The sequence below is a fragment of the Narcine bancroftii genome, chromosome 3, assembly GCF_036971445.1.
Source record: "Narcine bancroftii isolate sNarBan1 chromosome 3, sNarBan1.hap1, whole genome shotgun sequence".
Taxonomy (NCBI): domain Eukaryota; kingdom Metazoa; phylum Chordata; class Chondrichthyes; order Torpediniformes; family Narcinidae; genus Narcine; species Narcine bancroftii.
The window spans coordinates 336390358-336411565 of record NC_091471.1 but is presented as its reverse complement, the minus strand read 5'-3'; the positions used below and the strand labels follow the sequence as shown (position 1 = coordinate 336411565).

The 21208-nt window shown below is 41.9% G+C and overlaps 1 non-coding gene across 1 annotated transcript; it reads right to left on the bottom strand.

Annotated features, from left to right (window-relative positions):
• Positions 1 to 5667: 5667 nt before the first annotated feature.
• Positions 5668 to 5770, bottom strand: LOC138759697 (U6 spliceosomal RNA). Its single transcript, XR_011355039.1, has one exon. It is a non-coding gene; the product is annotated as a U6 spliceosomal RNA (small nuclear RNA).
• Positions 5771 to 21208: the final 15438 nt, after the last annotated feature.

The window sequence follows — 21208 nt, the reverse complement described above, 5'->3', positions numbered from 1 at the left end:
CCCAAAAGGTAAGGAAAGAGAGGTGGGCAATAATTATGTATAGTGAGAGGACAAGATGCACAGGAAGTCATGCAATGAGTTCTTCAGTATCGTGTCGAATCAAAGGCAAGGAAGTTGCAACATATTTACAGATGCAACTATACTCTGGAGCACAATTATTCACATTTGGTGGTTTTGCGTTTAAAATATGCAGATGGCAGCCTGATTTTTGTTGACAAAGCAGACAAGTGATAAGGAAAAGCTGGATACTCTTCTGGAGTGGAGTTGGGAGGGGCAACCTTATAGAAGTATATAAATTCATGAGTGGCAAAGTTAAGGGGAATGGTCAGTCTTTTCTCCAGAGTGTAGAGTCTAAAATGAGAGGGGGTCGGTTTAAGTGAGGAGGGGAATGATTTAAGAGGTGCCAGAGGGATTATTTTTACACACAAAGGGCGGTGGGTATATGGAGCTGGTAGGGCAGGGACAACTACTACAGCTGAAAGACTTTTGAAAATGTTCACGGATAGGAAAAGCTTAGGCAGATATGGGACAAATGCATGCAAAAGTGACAAGTTCTGATGGGCACTGTGGCCATCACGGGTGCATTGTGTTGAAGGCCCTGTTTCCATGCTGCATCACTCTGTGGTCTTAATCATTTTACTGAAGGCAAATTGACGCCTTTCTATGCTGGACTGTGTTTAGATTCCCACAGGTAATCACTGCTCACTGAGTTCTGAAAACAAATAGTAATCGGCAGCTATTTGTTTTATAATACAATCCAGTCACTTTCCTTGTGATTACACTATTTATGGATTATTTAATACCTGCTGCAATAAATCACATCGGGTATTGGATTTGCAGATCTAAAGGAAAAGGCGGGGGGATGGACACCTGCTGCAGGGAGCTTTCCCAATCAACATGTTCTCTTTATTCTGTGCTGTGTTGGGGAGGAAGGGAATGTTGACCATGCCTGTGGTTTGTGAGTTTGGATCAACAACAAAAAAAAATCTCAACATCTGCATCCTGGGAATCCCACTGATTTCTGGAGAAGCAACTGGGAATTATTAGCGGCTGTGTGAAACTGAGAGGTGTGTCCTGGCTTGTGAGCGCAGTCACACAAAGGATTTAGTGAGCCGTGAGCAACTGACAGTACAACACCACCACACCAGCTAGGTCCAATCTGGGTGCTTTAATTCAGCAAACTGCAAATATAATTTGGATTGACTCGTTCTACTTTACTGTTCCCTACACTCCAAGCTTCAACTACTGAGAAGTATAATAGAAAAAAAAAGCCTTTGTGTTAAAAAGGTTATTATACAAACTAACCATGAGAGAACAGTGAACTCCTTATTGAAGTCATTAAAATTATATGGGGTGTCAATAGGTTGTGGGGAGAAGGCAGGGGAATGGGGTTGAGAGGAAAAATACACGAGCCATGATTCAAATGGCAGAGCAGACTAGATGGGCCGATGATTTGATTCTTCTTCCTCGTCTTATAGTCTTATTGGATGAATTGTCCACATTTAGAGGGATTCTCTCCGAGATGTCAAACTGGGTGGTCACTGTGGAGGTGGCATTATTAAAGGAATTGTTATGGAACTCAGTACAAGATTGTCCTGGTTTAGAACTCTGCCTGCCAAACTATACTTATCTGTTGTGGATATTTAGAGATGGCCAAACTGACTCTCCATCCCCAAATGTCAACCGTGAAGACAGAATAGGTCACAGGGAGATGCTCTGATGGTCCTCTGACCACTTGCCGTTTTAAACCTTTACATGTCTTTGACAAGGCAGAGGTATTTAAAAACTGCTAATATGGAACAAAAGTTGAAGAAATGGAAATTGATTAAAACATGATGTAAAGTGAGAAACAACTGAACTTATTATTTTGACATCAAACATTACAGCAACAGTGCAGATCCTTCAGCCCATGATGTTGTGCCAAACCTATGTAAACCTACTCCACAGCAATCTCATATTTCCCTATCTTTTTACTCAGTGTCTGTGACCACAGTGAATGTACTCTATCGGGCTGTCCTGGTGTTAGTGAGGGGATGGTTCAGCTTGCACTTGCTGTTGGGTTCAGTGGTGAATTCAGAGGATGTTGGATATCTGAAGTCGAGCTCTGAAGAAGCTCTGAATGCACAGGCCCAGAGATTAGAGATGAACCCATTCATGGTTGGCAAGAAATGATAATATAAATTTGACCAGCATGTCCACCAAATTAGAATGTGTTGAAAGCACATCGAAGTACTTTCAAATTCTGATCTTCTGGTAATTCAGTAATCCTTTTTTCACAATCTAAGCTCACACAAAAACCGATGAGGCTCCATCTTGACAAATATTTTACTGGAGCACAATTGAGAGTGTTCCTCTGGCTGCATTGTTGCGTGGTAGCTTCAAAACTTCGGACAGGAAGTCAAATCAGCGAATCATCAAAATGGCCAAGAAGATCACTGGGGGTCTCCCTTTCCTCTACTGACTACATTTCCTTAAATATGGCTCCAAGAGTCCAAGGATCCCTACCATCTAGCACACAGGATCTTTGACCTACTACCATCAGGAAGGAGGTACAGGAGCATCAAAATCAGGACTGCCAGCCTCAGAAATAGTTCCTTCCTGGAGGGTGTGAGATTGATGAACAGTATCCTGTAGATGAGTAAATTATTGTGTGTGTCCCGCATCGGACTTGTCAGCCACAAACTAGCCTGCAGCTGACGTGGACATTTACCCCCTCCATAAATCTTTGTCCACGAAGCCAAGCCAAAGAGAGAGAAAGAGATTGCATGTGTATGTGCGGGCACTGTGGTCTGGAGAATAGCCGTTTCATTTGGTTTTAAATGTGTAGATGATAGTAAGCTTGATCAGATTATCTGCCTTCATGGTGCCACTTGAGAGACAACATAGACCTGGATATTGGGAAGGAATCCTGACAGTGTGGCATTGTTTCAGCATTTTGTCTGAAGGGTAGCACCTACAAAGGTGGAGGTCTCCTTCCCTGGGGTCCCTGCCAACATGGTATGTACGTCTTTTAGGGATCTCTTCTCCATCTTCAGGTCTCTTGGTGGGGCTTTTGCCTGACAGACTGCATTATTCTTAAAGTTTCTACATCTTCTTGCTTTTCAGGGACAGTGAGTTTTTGACAATGATATTAGTTTTATCAATGTTGCCAACATCACACGAACAGTTCAGAAGGAATATTCACTGACCCTCATAGCCAATTAGAACATAGAACAGAGTGCAGGCCCTTCAGCTCATGATGTTATGCTGACCTATTCCACAACGGTCTAATTTCTTTCCTGCCTCACACCCATAACTCACCATATTCATTGAAAAGATTTCCCAGTGATCATAGGAATGTGTACAGCGTCTTGGGAGGATGCAGTAGAGGAGGCCAATGAGTGCAAGAAACTGAGATACGCTGAGCTTGCAGCTGACGTGGCTGAAAAGCAAAGGGCCCGGCCGGTTGAAGTAGGCTGTAGAGGATTTGTAGCCACATCGACATCAAGGCTGCTCCGGGAGTCATGTGAGAAAGTGAAAAAGTTTTGGGAAGATCTAAATCAGGTATTAAATAAAATCACAAAAAGCAACATACCAAAAAATTCAGAGATCTTTCTTCTAAGTAATATAAGAAGTAAATAATTGGGCCTCAAACTGGATGAAGCACAAAAAAGATTTATTATGATAGCCTTAGCTGTAGCAAAAAAAATTATAATGTCAACCTGGAAATCAGAAGAGAGCCTGAGAGTACAGCAATGGTACATAGAAATGACATTTTTTCCATTGGAAAAAATAACATATAATTTAAAAAATAAAGTCACATTATTTGAACAAATTCGGGAACCGTACATGGAACACAACAGAGAGGGCCTACCGTGGACCTCCACCCCCTAAAATGATAAAATGAGAAGAAGACGAAATGAACTGACCCAGTGTGTAAAAGTAGATGATACAATTTTCTTGTTTATTTTCATTGTGTGATGACATTGTTTAATGGGTTTATTGTATTGTATATGTTGAATGTTTAATGGGTTTGGAAGGGAGTGGGAAGGGGGGGAGGGAAGGGAGGGGGAAAAAGGGGAGAAATGACACTATCTATATTCAAGAGGGAAATGTTTGTGTGTATTTTGGTTAATATGGTTCATAGTGTGAAAAATAAAAATTAAAAAAAAAGACTACTCCGGGAGTTGGGAGTGCGAGGAAAGATACACTGACAAGCAGTCAAAGATCTCTCCAGAGCTGAGGAAAATGATAGTCAGTGGCTCTGGGTAAGGAGAAAAGATTCCACCTGGGCACACAGGTGAGTGAATGGCATCTAGGGGGTGAGGCCGGGACGCCGGGATTCATTGCTGAACCCTCCAGAGGTGTCATGGGTCTTATCAGCGAAACACTGAGGAAGGAGGGAACCCACTTGATAACCCAGGAGATGCCACTGCTCAGTCAGCCACCCCACAGATTCTAGGCAGCAAGTCTCAGGAGTGGAATCAGGGATATTAACATCCAGTCGTACATAACATACATAGTAATTCTACATTCCTGGCAATTCCATGATGCGAAAATGGCACCTCTTACCAATGGGACTACCATCACGTGTATAGCTAATGAGGGTGAAATCCCAGGGATTGTAAACTTTGGGAATTATGTCCGTAATCAGGAATTTATTTGGAAGGAAAGCTAGCTCATAAAGCCAAAGTCACAGATCAGGGCGCTATTTTTGATTTTTAATATACACAAAATCAGTGCTTCATGAATCTCAGCATGGACGTGAATGATGAAGAATGCAAAAGAAAAATGCTGTAACACCATGGTAACAGAGTCTGTATGAGGTAACTTAAGAATGCAGCTTAATTTATCATAAATATCCTCCAGCTATATTAAGCCGTTGAGGACATATTTCAACATTTATTTGCAGTGGGCCCAAGTGTAGATGAGTGTTCTTCTATCAATGACATTTTAAGCTGACCAATATTCAGGTTGGTTGCGGTGGACGTGACTTAGATTTGGCAACTTCTCCTTTGTGCAAACTTTTAAATCTCCCTTCAGAGACTCCAGGCTGAAACTCCAGTGAGGAAAAGAGTATGATACATTAATATCTGTTAATTAATTAATTAATGCTAATGTTCAGACGGCATGCCAAACCCCACTATCTCTCTGTGCTGGATACCGAAGATGGCAGAATGTTTACAAGCCCCAGCACGGGCTGTGTCACAAAAAAGTGACAATGTTCTGAAGTATTGTACTGGCTGTTACATATTTTACAGGCTATTAGAAAGAAAATCTTGCATTAATACACGTCTTTCTTTCTTAACAAATATCAAAAGGTGCAAACAATTTTATTTCAACTTCAGATTGCACAAGACACAACTTGCAATTTCCTGAGACCTAGGTTTATTGGCTCAAGCGGATTAATATTTATTTATCGTACTCATCTCACTTAAACAAATGTGCTATTCTTTGATTTATACATGTGATGTCTTCCTGGAAAACAGTTTGTTGAAGGTAATTTTGTAAATTGGAAATTTTAGGCAAACGGTAAGCTGGGCATTTTGATACAATGAACGCCTTTGTATCAGAGAGTGGCAAACCATTAATAAGAGTGAAAAATAGCTTTGTAAATGAATAAAAGATGTACCTCAAATAGTCCATGGCATTATAGTAAACAGATATATTTTTATTTTGTATATTTTTTTAAATATGGAAAACTTCACGAATTTGCGAGCCATCCTTGCACCAGGACCATACTAATCTTCTCTGTATTGTTCCAATTTTAGTATGTGTTGCCGAAGTGAGCACATAAACAGATATAAATCAAACATTCATAATTTTCGGTATTCTTTTTCTTGGTGCTCCAAAAAGGACTCACTGGCCCAATGGATAGACAACCTTTCAACACACGCTTTAATTAACAACCAGTGACACGTGCATGACAGCAGTATGAAAGAACCAAGCTTCCATCCTGATAGGTTGAAAGAGGGAAAGATGACAAGAGACCATTCTACATTTGTGATGGAGAAGAGGGAGAAGTCAAGAGAACCTTCAGTCAGGATATTCCAGCTGGGAGTTCCGTTCAAAGGGACGCACATGCCTGTCTTAAAATGCTTTATTCCTTTGTCAGCCTCGCACAGTTCAGAGGCATGCAGTAGTTCTCTGATTCTGCCCTAATGTCGGTCATCTCACACCACACCGTTATTCTTCCACCTTCAAAGTGAACATTTCTTATTCCCATAAGAAATGCAGGGATAGATTGAACATTCTTCTCTGCAGTTTTCCCTGCTTCATCTACCAGGCCACTCTATACCTCCAAAGGCCGAAGGGAAGGAAATTCGTAGCAGCAGACCAGGTCAGTCTGGACCGAGTTGTGGGCGTGCCGCAGTTGGGGAGGCTTCTGTCAGTCCCGCCGAGTTGCTGTATGAAGCACAGGCAACTAAATGAGGCTGCTAAGTTGGGCTACAGCTCGAGATCGGCAGCTGAAGGCACCATAGCAGGACCATGGGCTGGCGATGACCAGCTTCAGGTCGGGATAAACTCATTATCATTATTAGCAGTGGGTTTGGAAAAGTAACTGATGGGAAAGAGTATGAATAGATTCAATTTCATGGGTGAACATTTTAAAATGATCAGTCTGAGCAACGTGCTTAATGTGAGTGGGGAACAGGTGATTGCACCGCATTCAAATCCTGCTCTTTGCCTCATTTTCAGCTGAAATCGTTGGATTGGCCAGTCGACTAGGAATCGAGACTAAATGACAACTGTGAAGATGAGCGAAATAGTTTGCGAAATAACGATCACCAAGGGTTGTTTTTCAGAACTAAGAACTGTGTTAACCATTTGCAGAGCAAGAAGCACCAGCCATTATTTTTTTAAAAAACTATTCCCTTTAGATAAACCAGTTTAAAACCCATTGCCATAGATCCCACTTTATTCCAGGACAAAGGCAAAGGACTGCCTCTTGTGGAACTTAATCTATTTGCCTCACTGATCTCAGCTGGATTAATGATCGACGAACGCAAGAAGATACCATTAATGCAGTCAGTATGCCTCTGGTTCAAGAACCTCATGTCTTAACCCCAAGATATTTTGATGGATTTGGTCTGCATAGAATCTTATGGTAACTGAGGCCCTTAAAATGACTGTGTCTCCTATTGTTGTTCTATTGTTGTTTAACTTTTTTGTCTGTCATAAGGCAAACAAAGAGTCGTCGTGAGCATTGATCTGTGCACCTAACAAAAGGAAAAAGAGAGTCCCTTCAGAGACATTGAACGTCTAGAGACATTGAACGTCTGTGAATTTGCCTCCAGAGCTCCCACAGCTTCTGCAGTTGCACAGACTACAGTTCAAATCATCTGCAACTCAAGCTCCAGGTCCAAACCTCCAAAATGATCAGGAAGACTTCGATGCCAGAGGTCCTTCAGAAGCCCTTTCTGCTCTCAGCAACCTCTTGAATGCCATTTCCATTACCTACTAAGCCAGTCTCTATCACCCCGCGTAAGTTCTTCGACCACTAGTTACATGCAACCCGCAGCCTGTGTGAGTCCTTCAGCTGCTGAGCCCCTTTGCTGACCCCCCTCCTTATGCCCCACCTTCTCAATGGCAAGGGGGCGGGGGTACCCCCATCTTGTGCACAGACCCTGAGGTTGCAGGATGTAAAAGAAACACTGTTGCCTGTTTTGTAAAATTTTTCTACGTTGAATTACAGCATTATTAGTAACGGAGCAGAAGCCACTTTTAAAAATTTTTCTCTTTCTTTTCCTTTAATTACGACTTCATTTTCAAAAAAAGTTATTGTGCTAGGTTCACAATGACCATAATATTTGTAGTTAAAACACCAGAAAATTTAGCACAATCAATGACTATAAAAACACCAGCAGCAATGAAAACAACAGCGCATGCTTGTCGCGCGTGCAGACGAAACCGCGTGATCCAAAGTGTCATTGTATTTGGGTCCTAATGACAGCTCTGGCCGGAGCACATTAGAAGTTCAAAAAGTAAATCAGTATTGTAGGTATATTGATTTGCGTAACCTGGGCTTACAAAAATGTTTTTGCTGTATAACTAACGACAGGGATATTTTTATAAAAAAATAATAAATTTCTGCTGAAACACTGCACAAAAATTTTATAAACAGTCATTTTGGTGTCACCCCCTCTGATGGTCTCACCCGGTGTGGTCTGCACCCCACTAGTGACGCCAGTGTTAATGTGTCCCACTCCCCTGCTTTTCCTCATGTGCATTAAATGCTTTCCAGTTCAAGTATTTATCCAATTCCTTTTCACAGCAATGATTGATTTTTTTTTTGTTTTGGCATTCTTTCAAGCCACATGTTCTGGATTTTAACAAAGTAACAAAAGGGTTTGATTTTTTTTCCCACTCCTAGTTTTTATTTGTCATTTATCATAACTCTGTGTGCCCTGGTTATAGATTATTCCAAAGGTGCAACGTTTCATCCCAAATCCACAGAAACATTGATATTTATTAAATAAAACTCTCTTTAATCATTCTAGGTCCAAAAAGAACAACATTAACTCTTCTCATTGAAAAGCAAAGAAACTGAGATCTTGGAAATTTGAAATAAAATTTGAAAATGCTGGGACCACCCAGCAGGTTATCAGATCCAGCAGGTATGGTGGACGGAGAACAGAGTTAACCTTTCAGGTCATCATCATCCTCAGAAATGAAATGTTAATTCTGTTTCTCCCTCCACGGAAGCTACCCGGCCTGTTGAGTATTTCATGCAATATATAAACCTGCTGGAGAAACTCAGCAGGTCATGCAGCATTCACAGGAACTAAAGGGTGACTAATATTTCAAGCATGATGAAGGAGCCAAGCTCTGAACATTGTTTACCCTTTACTTCCTCTGGACGCTACTTGACCTGCTAAGTGTCTCTGGAATGTTTATGTTTTTGCACTTGACCCCAGCATCTGCTCGCTTTCTTGTTTAATGAGTATTTCAAGCATTTTCTGCTTTCGGAAAACAGTAAACAGCCTTTCCAAAATCTGCGGGTGTATTGGGAAGGGCTGTGGCCGTCATGTGACAGCACTGCCCCCTACCTAGTCGGAGGACACACAAGCTGCCAATCAAGGTTTGGTTCCACCTTGCTGTTGGGCACATGTAAATTACCTGGACGCCACTCTCCAGCCTGCCTGTACTTGGCCTTGGGCCACTGGCTGTTGTAATCAGATTAACCCTCCTGCCACTGAGCTATTGGCCCCCAGTAGATGATGAGGGCTTGTCCCTTCAGCACTATAAAGGTACCATGTGCTCATTGTTCTCTCTCTTTGCCAGCTTGGGACCACCCTGCTTCAATCCAGGCCTAGAAATGTGGAAGGGTGCTGGAGAAACTGATTCTGGCTAACAGCACACCACACTCCCAACCCTTTTAACAGTGCACATCTTACCAACAGACACACACAAGGAAAAGACTGTACAACAGGCTTTAATCCACAAAGACTTCCACAAAGTCAGGCTGGCTGTAGCTGCAGCAACTCTGAGTGAGGCCTCGGGAGACTGGTGCAGGCTTATATTCCGGAGGGTGATTGACACCCGACCAGGTGGGGCTTGATCCATTCAGGCCGACTGATTGACAGTCGACCAGGTGTTGTCCTGTCCGCTTACACTCTTGCAGGTACAGAGGTTGCCCCCTGCAGTGGGCCGGCAGTAAATTCCTGCAGGTACAGAGGTTGCCCCCTGCAGTAGGCCGGCGGTACACTCCTGCAGGTAGAGAGGTTGCCCCCTGCAGAAGGCTGGTGGTACACTCCTGCAGGTACAGAGGTTGCTCCCTGTAGTAGGCTGGTGGTGTACCACCACGGGGAGCATTTAATTAGTGTCCCTTGCAGCAGAGCCGTGCCTGCACTGAGTGAAGGCATCATAGTGATTTTTCCCTGATCATTTTATGTACCAGTTCATTGTGTGTGTAGAGGTTTGCCTAACATATCGACCCTGTTGTCCCATTTCCATCCCAGAAATAAACCTGTGCTTTGTTCTGGTTCTTAACCTGTGGGACCCACATAAACCCGAACAACATTGGTGTCAAAAACTTTGCTCGTACTATAGATCCCCAGATTTAAAGCAGCGCAGGACTTGGGAAAACAGGTCAGGTAAGAACTTCGAGGTATCATTAGTGATAGTGAATTCCTTTTGGCAATGGAGCTCTGAGTTTACGAATTAATATTTATTCATTTTGCGCCTGGACACATTCACTAATCTTTTGAGATTCCAAAGTGCTTCACACCATGAATTACTTTTGAAGAGGTCAGCATTGTAACAGCATAAAGTACCATGAAGTCAATAACCAGCTCTCTGTTTGGTTGAAGGACAAATCTTAGTCCTTCCACAAAAGAGGTGTGGTTCAGTTTCTCAGAGCATAGATGGAGCCGCCATTTAATTTGAACTCTCCCGAGTTTAACCCTCCCCTGTTCAGGACTGTTACTCTATATTGAAACCATGATATCCTGACTCCCACCTGGAGGTGTCCCATGGCTGAGGTCAATGGGATAGAGAATCTTTGGCTGAGGAGTCAAAATCTAGGCAGAAATCCATCAACGACGCTTGGCCACACAAGCAGGTCACACTAGGCCAATACCGAATGGAACCCAGTGGCCCTTCTTAATCCAGCTCCCTGTTCTTTGGTGCGAATAGGTCACAGCAATTTGCAAATAGCCAGGTACTGGCCGGAATATGCCTGAGGTTATCTGATCTCGGAAACTAAGCAGGCTCAGGAACACTAAGTTCTGCTGTGGGTCTCTGTGAGGGGCGCTGGACAAAGTGACGACTCTCTGTCCACCTTACAGAAGATAAAAGTTAAAGAATTTCATGGAGGCTACATTTGAAATGACAATAATGGAACCTTTACTTTTTAAAATTATGTGCATTTCTGTTGGCATTACACTTGCAGATAATAAATTCCAAAACTGTGCAAAATTCATCCTCAACTAATCCTTCTACCAATGATACCTCATGGTTATTGATTATTATTGATGATTGATTTGCCAAATGTTTATTGAATGACAAAGGAGGGCCGAATAGGTGAGCATTCTACTCCTATTCCTAAGATGTATCTTTGTATCATGCCAAGTTGCTGGAGAGACTCGATGAAGGGCTCAGGCCCAAAGCGTTGGTGACTCTTTGCTTCCAATAGATGCTATGGGACCTGTTGATTTTCTCCAGCACTTTTGTGTATTGCACCACATCACAGCGTCTGCAGACTTGATGCTTCATTAGACCGTCTTAGCCACACAATCCAGGCCTATATCTTTCCCCACATATCAAATCCCTACCTCAACACCACACTTGACCTGAGCGAAACACACATAAAACCTGATCGTTTATTTGCAGTTAATACCAGATTAAAAGAGTGTTTTTTTTTAACCTGTGGAATTATTTTTGCTCATAAACTGCCAGTAAAAAAAAAATAAAAAGAGAAAAAGAGGAGCAACTACCTACTAGTTAAACCTTTCAGAGTTGGATGCACAGTATGTGGATTCCTGAGTCTGTAACCCAGTTTTCCAAGACACTTAATTTAACCTGACGCTGCTTTATGCAGGTATAAATGTATTGCTGCCCTCATAGAATCATAATTGTAGTCATACAGTATGGAAACAGGCTCTTCGGCCAAATTTGCCCACACTAAAATGTCCCACCCACACTAGTCTGATATCACTCTAAACCTATCCCTCTATCTGTCCAAATGTTTCTTAAACATTGCAATAGCACTTCCTCAATCACCTCCTCCAGCAGCCCATTCCATACACTCACCACTCTCTGTGGAAAAGAAAGTTATTCCTCAGGTTCCCATGAAATCGCTCTGCTCTCACCTTAAATGTATGTCCTCTGGTTACCAATGTTCCTGTTCTGGCCCAAAGACTCTGCGCATTTAACCAATCTATTCCTCTCATAATCTTGTACACCTCCATGAGATCACCTCTCACCATCCTGTGCTCCGAGGAATAAGGCTCTTGCCTACTCAATCTCCTCCTACAGCTCAGGCCCCTGTAAATCTTCTTTGGACTTTCTACTGTCTATTATTTTACCTGCAGCACGGTGACCAAAACTGAACTCAATTCTCAAAATGGGGCTTCACCAACATCTTAGACAACTGCAACATGGCCTCCCAACTTCTGGACTCAACATTCTGACTAATGAAGGCCAATGAGATGAAAGCCTTTTTGACCATCCTATCTACTTCAAGTCAAGTCACCTTTATTTGTCATAACTACTAATGCAGTGCACCGTAAAGACCAGATAGCATTTCTCCCGGACCATGGAGCAGATTTACATAAATAGGAATCAAGTATTAATACAATTTTTAAAAACATGATATAATAGTACACGTATATTCTTAGAATTGAGGAGCCTGATGGCTTGGAGGTAAATACTGTTGCACAATCTGGATGTGTGGGCCCGAATGCTATGGTACCTCCTTCCAGATGGCAGAAGGGAAAAAGGTTTATGAGAGGGATGTGAGAAGTCCTTCACACACCTCTGTGATACCACTTTCAAGTACTTTGTGCCTGCACTCCTAGATTCCTCTGTTCTATACCACGGCCTTCCATTCCCTGTGTATGTCTACACATGTTAGATTTTCCACAATATAACACCTCACATTTCTCTGTATTAAATTCCATCAACCATTTCTCTATCCACCTGCCCAACCGATAAAGATCCTGCCGTAATCTTTGGCAACCATCTTCACTATCTACAATAGCAGACACTTCATTGCCATCTATAAACTCGCTAATCATGTCATGAATGTTTTATATAAATCATTTATCTAGATAACAGAAATGGCCCCAGCACCAAACCTTGTGTCACAGTTTGTAGAAAAAAAACATTCCACCATCACTACCTGCTTTCTATCATGAAGCTAATTTTCTGTCCATTCTACTATCTCACCTTGGATCCCATGCAATCTAACCCACCTAGAGCAGCCTACCATGTGAAACCTGGCTGAAATCTAGATATACAACATCTCAGACCTGCCCTCATCAACCTTCTTGATCACATTTTCAACAAGCTCAATCAGATTTGTGAGACATAACCCCCCACTTACAAAATCATACTATCTCTTATCAGCCCTTGTCCATCCAAGTTCATCTCCTTCAGAATACTCTGGAAACTTATTGATGGTAGGCTCACTCAGGTTAAATATTTCAATTGTCTGGAGTCCTGAACTATCCTTTCCTCCCACAAACAATTCTGAAATGTATAAAGTACCATTGGAAAAAAAAATGAAGATGTCTCAGATGTATGGATATTACAGATTTGCAAAGACATCACTCCCACTTCTCTCCTTGATGCATTTATCTGTGTGGGTGTCTTTTTTAAGAGACCGCTTTGTGTTTTTCTGGGAAAACAATCCAAATGCCGAAGGTGTTTGAAGAAGAAATTGCAGGTTGTCAATTGCTCTGCAACATAGTTGTACCCCGTTTGCTGCTCTTTGCAAGGATCATCACAGTTAGAGATGAGGTAGGTGGCTATAAATTTAAGTTTTAAAATTTAAACATACAGCATGGTAACAGGCCATTTTGGGTCATGAGTCCGTGCTGCTCAATTTACATCCAATTAACCTACAACCCCCAGTATGTTTCAAACAGTGGGAGGAAACCAGAGCCCCCGGGGAAAACCCATGCAGATACGGGGAGAATGTATAAACTTCTTACAGAAAATGTGGATTCGAACCCTGGTCTCGATTGCAGGTGCTGTAAAGGCGTGGCGCTAACCGCTACACCAAATGTGTCGCCCAATAAGATGGAGGTAAAACAATACCCTGGGAAGAGTAGGTGTAGCAGCTTTCTAAACTCGTGGCAGAAAAATATAAATTATATTTTGCTAAGTAAATGCAATAATCTTAATTGGCAAAAGCAACATATACAGTGATTCAAAATTAGCCAAATCAGTCACTGGTTGAAGCAGAATTACTCCTTCTTGTTGAAGGTAATGTTGGTGTACGACCTCTGACAGCCATGAGATGGCACTAATGAGGGGAAATTCAGATTGGTGATTAATTAGGGCTTATTTGTGAAGGCCCTTAAAAGCCCAATAGCCATGTCTCAATGGTCTGCCCTCTCACTCAAAGTGGATAACTGGAGGGCGTCCACAATATTAATCGCAGTGGAGGGCAGTGCCTTCAAGGTCAAATGGGAGAAAAGAAAAGAAGAAAGAACTAATTATTGTGCCTTCATTTGAATGGCAGCCATTAACGGGGCTTTGATCTGACAGATTCTGAAGACAAGATTGGAGGAAGAGTTTCTGTGTGTTTAGCAGGGTGCACAAGCTGCCAGTCTGATTGATTGATTCAATCCTTTCAAAATTTGCAATTAGTAAATGCCATTCAGGTCATCTCACTCACTGCTTCCGACGACCATGCACAAGTTTACTTTCTCATGAATTCTCCGTCATCTGTTAACCCATCAGAGGGAAACTTCTGAACAAGTAATCTCTCATATCTCCAATCGCCATCTTGGCAGCATTCATTTACATTTGTATTATTCAACCACACCTTTGTTGTCTTCCGCGAATATCTGCCCCCACCCCCCTGCATTTGCACTGATACTGAAACCATTGATCTCAGTCAGTATTTTCCTGTTCTAGTCCCAGCTGTCTTGTCCAGCTGTGGGAGAGTCAAGGCAGGGGAAGGCATGGATCGAACCAATCCTTAACTTTGCATTTGACTGTTAAAAATTAAGTTCATTTTTTTTGCTTCCAGACTGAGATTAAACAGTTTGTTTTTGGATCCAGTGTAAACAAAGAGACAGTCATATAAATTCAGCTGTTCACAATGTTAAATTTAAAATCGGGTCCTTTTCATCAAAGAAAGGGACCAATCAAATCCCTCCCATAGGTTGTGGGAGTGTAGTACTCTGTCGAGATGTCATGCCACCCACCACTGCAACCGCACATACAGAGTTACTGGAGCACGGCTCACTTAAATAACTTTAGTATTTGTTGGTCGTACGGTTAAAAAGTCATAGCTGCATATGACTGACTTGTAACCTAACCCCAGTGCTCACTCTCCTACATTGGTTCCCAGTTTGAAACAATGTGATTTTATTATCTACCTTTTCAAATCTCACTGTTTCCTTGCCTATTTTCATCCCTGCAACCTAATGGACATCTGAAGTCCTTGAAGATATCTGCTTTCATAATTATATCCCTTGTCAATCCCATGTTTAATATTCCACGAAAGGCAATTAATGCTTTCAACTGCCTTGATCCTAAACTGTGGAATGGCCTTATAAAACTCTCTCCTGCTCTCTCTTCGTTTACCAAGCTCTGAGAGAGAGAAAAAAACACTCGAGCAAGCATTTATTCATTTTAAGTGTGCTTTCAAGTAAAAGAAATCCAAAAATGCAGATGATGAAAATGTGAAACAAAGTCAACGCTGGAAAGACTCAAGAGGTCAGGTAGCATCTGTGAAGGGAGAAACTGGGCTGATCGTTCTCTCTTTGCTGCCTGTATGCCAAATATTTCCAGTACTGTTTTCAGTTTTAATGTCTCCCCATGAGCTTCCTGTCAACTCGCTCTGTTCCATGGGTCAATTTATTACAATAGAGGAATTATATAATACAAATTTTATTAACAAAAGCTCATTGGTTCCAAGAAATCCCAGCTCACTTAAATAACTCTACAATTTAAATTTTAAATTAATTTTTAAAAAATTTATTTACAGCTTTGTTGAAGCCGATTCCAGCCATTGAAACACATCCTGCCCAATCACACCCAATCAGCTTACAACCTCATAAGTTTTAAAGGCTGGGAAGAAACTGAAGCACCCAGGGAAAACCCACACGGGTCACGAGGAGAACACACTAACTCCTCACAGACAATGCTGGATACGATCCCCGGTTCCTGGTACTGTGAAAGTGCTGATCGCTAATGTTATGGCATTAAGAGAATGATGAAAAATTAGAGCTGCGGAGTGACACAGCTAATTGAGTTGCTATCTCACAGCTCCAGTAACCTGGGTTCAATTCCGACCTCTGGTGTTGTCTGCGTGGTGCTTCCATATTTTACCCGTGACTGAATGGGTCCCCCCAGGTGATCCAGTTTCTTTCGATATCCTAAAGGTAAAGGTTTAATTATTGCCATGTAATACTACATTTAGAATGTAATGTGCATGAAATTCCTTAACTTTGTCTACCATAAGGAAGACAGAGAAACGCCACTTTGTCCAGCACCCCTCACAGTAATGAGGCCCTGTCTTTTTTGTCTTTGGCTTGGCTTCGCGGACGAAGATTTATGGAGGGGGTAAAAATGAGGCCCTAGCAAGTAATGAACTTGCGATCCCTGATTTACAAGGCTAGTCCTCTAACTACTGAACTATCAGAGCCTCTAAGATTGGGGTGGTTGGTAGGTTAGGACCAGAGAATATTACAGCACAGAAAATGGCTCTTTGGCCTTTCAAGTCTGTGCAGATTATTCTGCCTAATCCCACTGACTTGCACCCAGTCCACATCCATCTATACCCCTCCCATCCAAATCTTTCTTAAATGTTAAAATTGAGCTCGCATTCATCAGCTGACAGATCATTCCACACTCCCACCAATGTGTGAAGATGATCCCCCTAAACATTACCTTTTTCATCCTTAATCCATGTCCTCTGGCTTGTATCTCACCTACCCTCACGACTTGCATTTACTCTGCCTATGCCCTTCACAATTTTGTATATGTTTGTCAAATCTCCCTTAATTTTTCTACGCTCCAGCAAAAAAAAATCCTAACCAGTTTAACTTTTCCCTATATCTCAGTTTCTCAAGTCTCAGCAGCATCCTTTCTGTCTTATTTATATATTTCCTGGAGTTAGGTGACCAAACCTGCTCACAATACTCCAAATACGGCCTCACCAATATCTTATACACCATTAATATAACATTCAAACTGCTATATTCAACACTGATTTATGAAGGCCAGAGTGCCAAAAGTTCTCTTTACGATCCTATCCACCTGTAATGACACTTTCAAGCGAATATGAATCAGTATTTCCAGATCCTTCTGTTCTACCGCACTCCTCAGGGCCTTATCATTTACTGTGAACATCCTACCTTGGTTTGTCCTTTCAGAATGCGCCATCTCACTCTTGTCTGCATTAAATTCCTTCTGCGAACTTGGATCCTGTAAATTGTCTCCAGAACCTTAGGGCGAGGTAGAATCCATCGGATGCTAGAGCACAGAAAACAAGCCATTTGGCCCTTCTGGTCTGTTCTGACCATCATTCCACTAGACCCATTGACTTGCTCCCATTCCATAACCCTCCAGACCTCTCCCATCCATGTATCTATCTAATTTATTCTTAAAACTTAAGAGCCCGCATTCACCACATCAGATGGCAGCTCATTCCACACTCCCACCACTCTGTGAGTGAAGAACTTTCCCCTAATGTTCCCACTAAACCTTTCCCCTTTCAGCTTAAAACCATGACCTCTCATATTTATCTCCCCCAATCCAAGTGGAATAAGCTACTCACCTTCTTTCTGTCTTAACCTCTCAATCTGGTAAATCTCTAACAAAACTCCCCTCATTCTTCTTCGCTCCAAGGAATAAAGTCCTAACTTGCTTGATCTTTCCCTGTAACACAACTCCTGAAGACCCGGCAATATCCTAGTAAACCTTCCCTGCATTCTGTTAATCTTATTGTTATCCTTCCTGTAGTTAGATGACCAGAACTGCACACAATATTCCAAATTTGGCCTCACCAATGTCTTAAACAAATTTGACAGAACATCTCAATTCCTCTACTCAATACTTTGATTTATAAAAATTAAGATGCCAAAATTTTTCTTTACAACCCTGTCAACCTGTGGCACCACCTTCAAGGAACAATGTATCTGTATTCCCAGATCCCTTTGTTCCTACACACCTCAGTGCCCTACCATTTACTGTGTATGTTTTTTCTTGGTTTGCCCTTCTAAAATGCATCACCTCACACTTATCTGCATTAAACTCCATCTGCTATTTTTTTGGCCCATTCTCCTAGCTGGTCCAGATCCCTCTGCTAGCTTTGAAAATCTTCCTTGCTGTCCACAACGGTCTTTGAGCTATCAACAAACTTGCTGATCCAATTTACCACATTATCATCCAGATCATTGATATAGGCAACAAACAACAATGGTTCCAACATAGATCCCTGAGGCTCATCTCTAGTCACAGGCCTCCAGTCTGAGAAGCAACGATCCACTAGCACTCTCTGTTTTCTCTCACACAGCCGATTTCGAATCCACTTTACATCCTCTCCATAGGTAGCTAATTAACCTCCCATGTGGGACCTTGTCAAAATCAGGTTGAGTCTAGGGCGAGTTGATGGAGAGGTATGCAGAAAATAGGATTCGTACTGAGTGGTTGATGTGGATTGGTGCTCTGAACGGCCTGATTGTGATCTCTGTGTTTTGTATCTCATTGTACATACAGTCCCATCTCTGCTGCCTCAGTACATCACCGAATCGGGCATATGCCAGACATCAGCATTTCAGCTGCATGTTGGAGCAGGCAAATGAAATGTTATATCAATCACAGCATGACTTATATCCTATTATTAATCCTAGGTTGCCGTGGCATTCTTATATTAACTAATCTAAATGAAATGAATTTCAGAAAAGATCGAGTTTCAGGAGAATTTTAGGTTATTCAGAACTTGGGATTTTTTGGAACCATCTCTCTTGAAATACTATAACTAATATGCTCTTTTCTATTGAAACTCTAATTAAAAGCTCAGTAAAGATTTTAGTTTCTTACTAACATGGATCATTAACTCCACTGTATTGCTTCCAGGTCTTCTGTGCATCAGAACTGCTGAGACGCAGGAACATTTGCAGCAGTAAACAACAGTTTCCAACGTGTGATTCAATCCCAATTCCATTATTATCATAAGGACACATATGGCCCACAAATCACATGTGGTCCATCTCATGGGCATGTTAGGTTAAGGACCAAGTGCTGACTAATGGCATAATATGTACTTTTAAATTTTAAAAAAATTAAAATTTTTAGATCTAGACATACATCATGATAAAAGGCCATTTCAGCCCACAAGTCTGTGCTGCCTAGTTTACACCCCACTTACCTACACCCCAAGTATGTTTTTTGAATGGTGGGAGGAAACCAAAGCCCCCAGAGTGGGGGAGAATGTACAAACTCCTTCCAGATAGCGCGGGACTCGAACCCCGGTCTGGTCCCGATCTCTGGTCCTGTAAAGGCATTGCCCTAACCGCTACGCCAACCGTGCTGCCCTCAATGGTTTGTTGGAACATGGTAGGTCAAAGGATCCCAGCTGCTGCATGACTCTATGACCACCAGAAGAAATGCTTTCTCTCTATCGGACTCTTTAATTAGATTAACTCCAAGACATTTATACTCATGAAGTCATAGATTCAACTGAATAGAAGTCAAACAATATAATCTAAATTGTTTAGGCCCCAATATTATTCTGATAAATATATATCTCTCCCATAGAGCATAAGCATTTCGGCCCTCGATATTGTGCCAACCCAAATATTCCTTCCGTAAAAAAAGTACAAAACCCTCCCTACCCAATAGCCCTCTATTTTTCTTTCATCCACGTGACTGTCTAAGAGTCTCAATGCCTCCAATGGTTCTGCTTCCACCATCACCATCCCAGGCAAGGCATTCCAGGCACCCACAACTCTCTGTGTAAAAATAAAATTACCCCTGATGTCTCCCTTAAACATTCTTACCTTAACTTTATACACATCTCCTCTGGTGTTTGCTGATCCTGCCCTGGGAAACAGGCACTGGCTGTCCACCCTATCTATGCCTCTCATAATCTTGTAGACCACTATCATCTCCTCTCATTCTCTATGCTCCAAAGGGAAAAGTCCCAGCTCTACCAACCTTGCCTCATAAGATTTATTTTCCAATCCAGGAAACATCTCCTCTGCACCTTCTCCACATCCTTCCTATATTGAGGTGACCAGAACTGAACACAAAATGTGGTCTTAACAAAGATTTGTAGAACTGAAACATGACCTCTCTACTCCTGAATTCAATTCCCCTTCTAATGAATCCCAGCATCCCATAGGCTTTCTTAATTATCCCATCAACCTGCACAGTGACTTTGAGGGATGTATGGATTTGAACCCCAAGGTCCCTCTGTTCATCCACAATCTTTAGTAACTGACCATTAACCCTGTGCTCAGCCTTCTGGTTTGTCCTTCCAAATTGCTTCTCCTCACACTAATCCGGATTGAACTCCATCCACCACTTCGCCGCCCAACTCTGCATCCTGTCTAAATCCTCTTGTAATCTTTGATCACCTTCAGCTCCATCCACAACTCCTCCAACCTTTGTGTCATCTGCAAACTTACTGACCCATCCTTCTACAGATCCATTTTCAAGGCGTTTTTCCAAAGGAGTGATGCTGAGAATTAAACATAATGGTGCAAAATCTGGACGCCATGATGCAAAGAGATACCCCTTTCAGCAAGAGTTAAAGGATGAGCATGTGTGGTATTGTGAACTGCAGGACAAAGGTTTCAGTTTTCCGACACCAACCACTCTGTTGTTTTCTCAGGGACTCGACGGTGGACTGCCACCCTGTAGTCAGCTCACCCATGATCAGCCAGAGGACCTGATCCTTTATGTCTCAGTTTTAAATGGATTCAGACAATGTGCGTCATTTCAACGACCCTCTTCATGACCTTTTGAATGAACTTCAGCAGTTTCCCATTTCTCTACTATCCTCATAAGGAAATTTGAATGTGAGGCTACATCAGAGACCCGACAAATGTTTTCATTATTTTTAACCTTGCGAACTTTCAGCATGGTCTCTTGGACTATTAAGATTTTTGTGGGACATTGTCATTCTCCATTCAAAAAAATACAAAGAAAGGGAGGAAAAAAAATCAAGGGAAAGCTTTACCTCAAAGTGCAAATGTAAATTCCAGTTTCTTCTTGTTTCTGGCATTGCCTAAAAATGCTAACAGTCAAACTGTGAAAGAAAGTTCTGCTTTGCATCACTTGACAGATATTATGAACTGTTTATTCTGATTAAAAAGTATTTCCTTTTTAAACACTAACTTCACAAAGTTGAAAGGAAATTAAACTTGGTTTATTATTAGGTAAATGATTGTGTAATTCTTCAGTGATTCTTTCACCCTCAAGAAGACACAGCACAGCAGAATGGGTTAGAGAGACATAATCTGGCAACCTCGACTGCGTCTGCACTGCTCACTGATCAGGGGGACCTAATATATGATTCACAAGTGCACAGAGCTTTGGA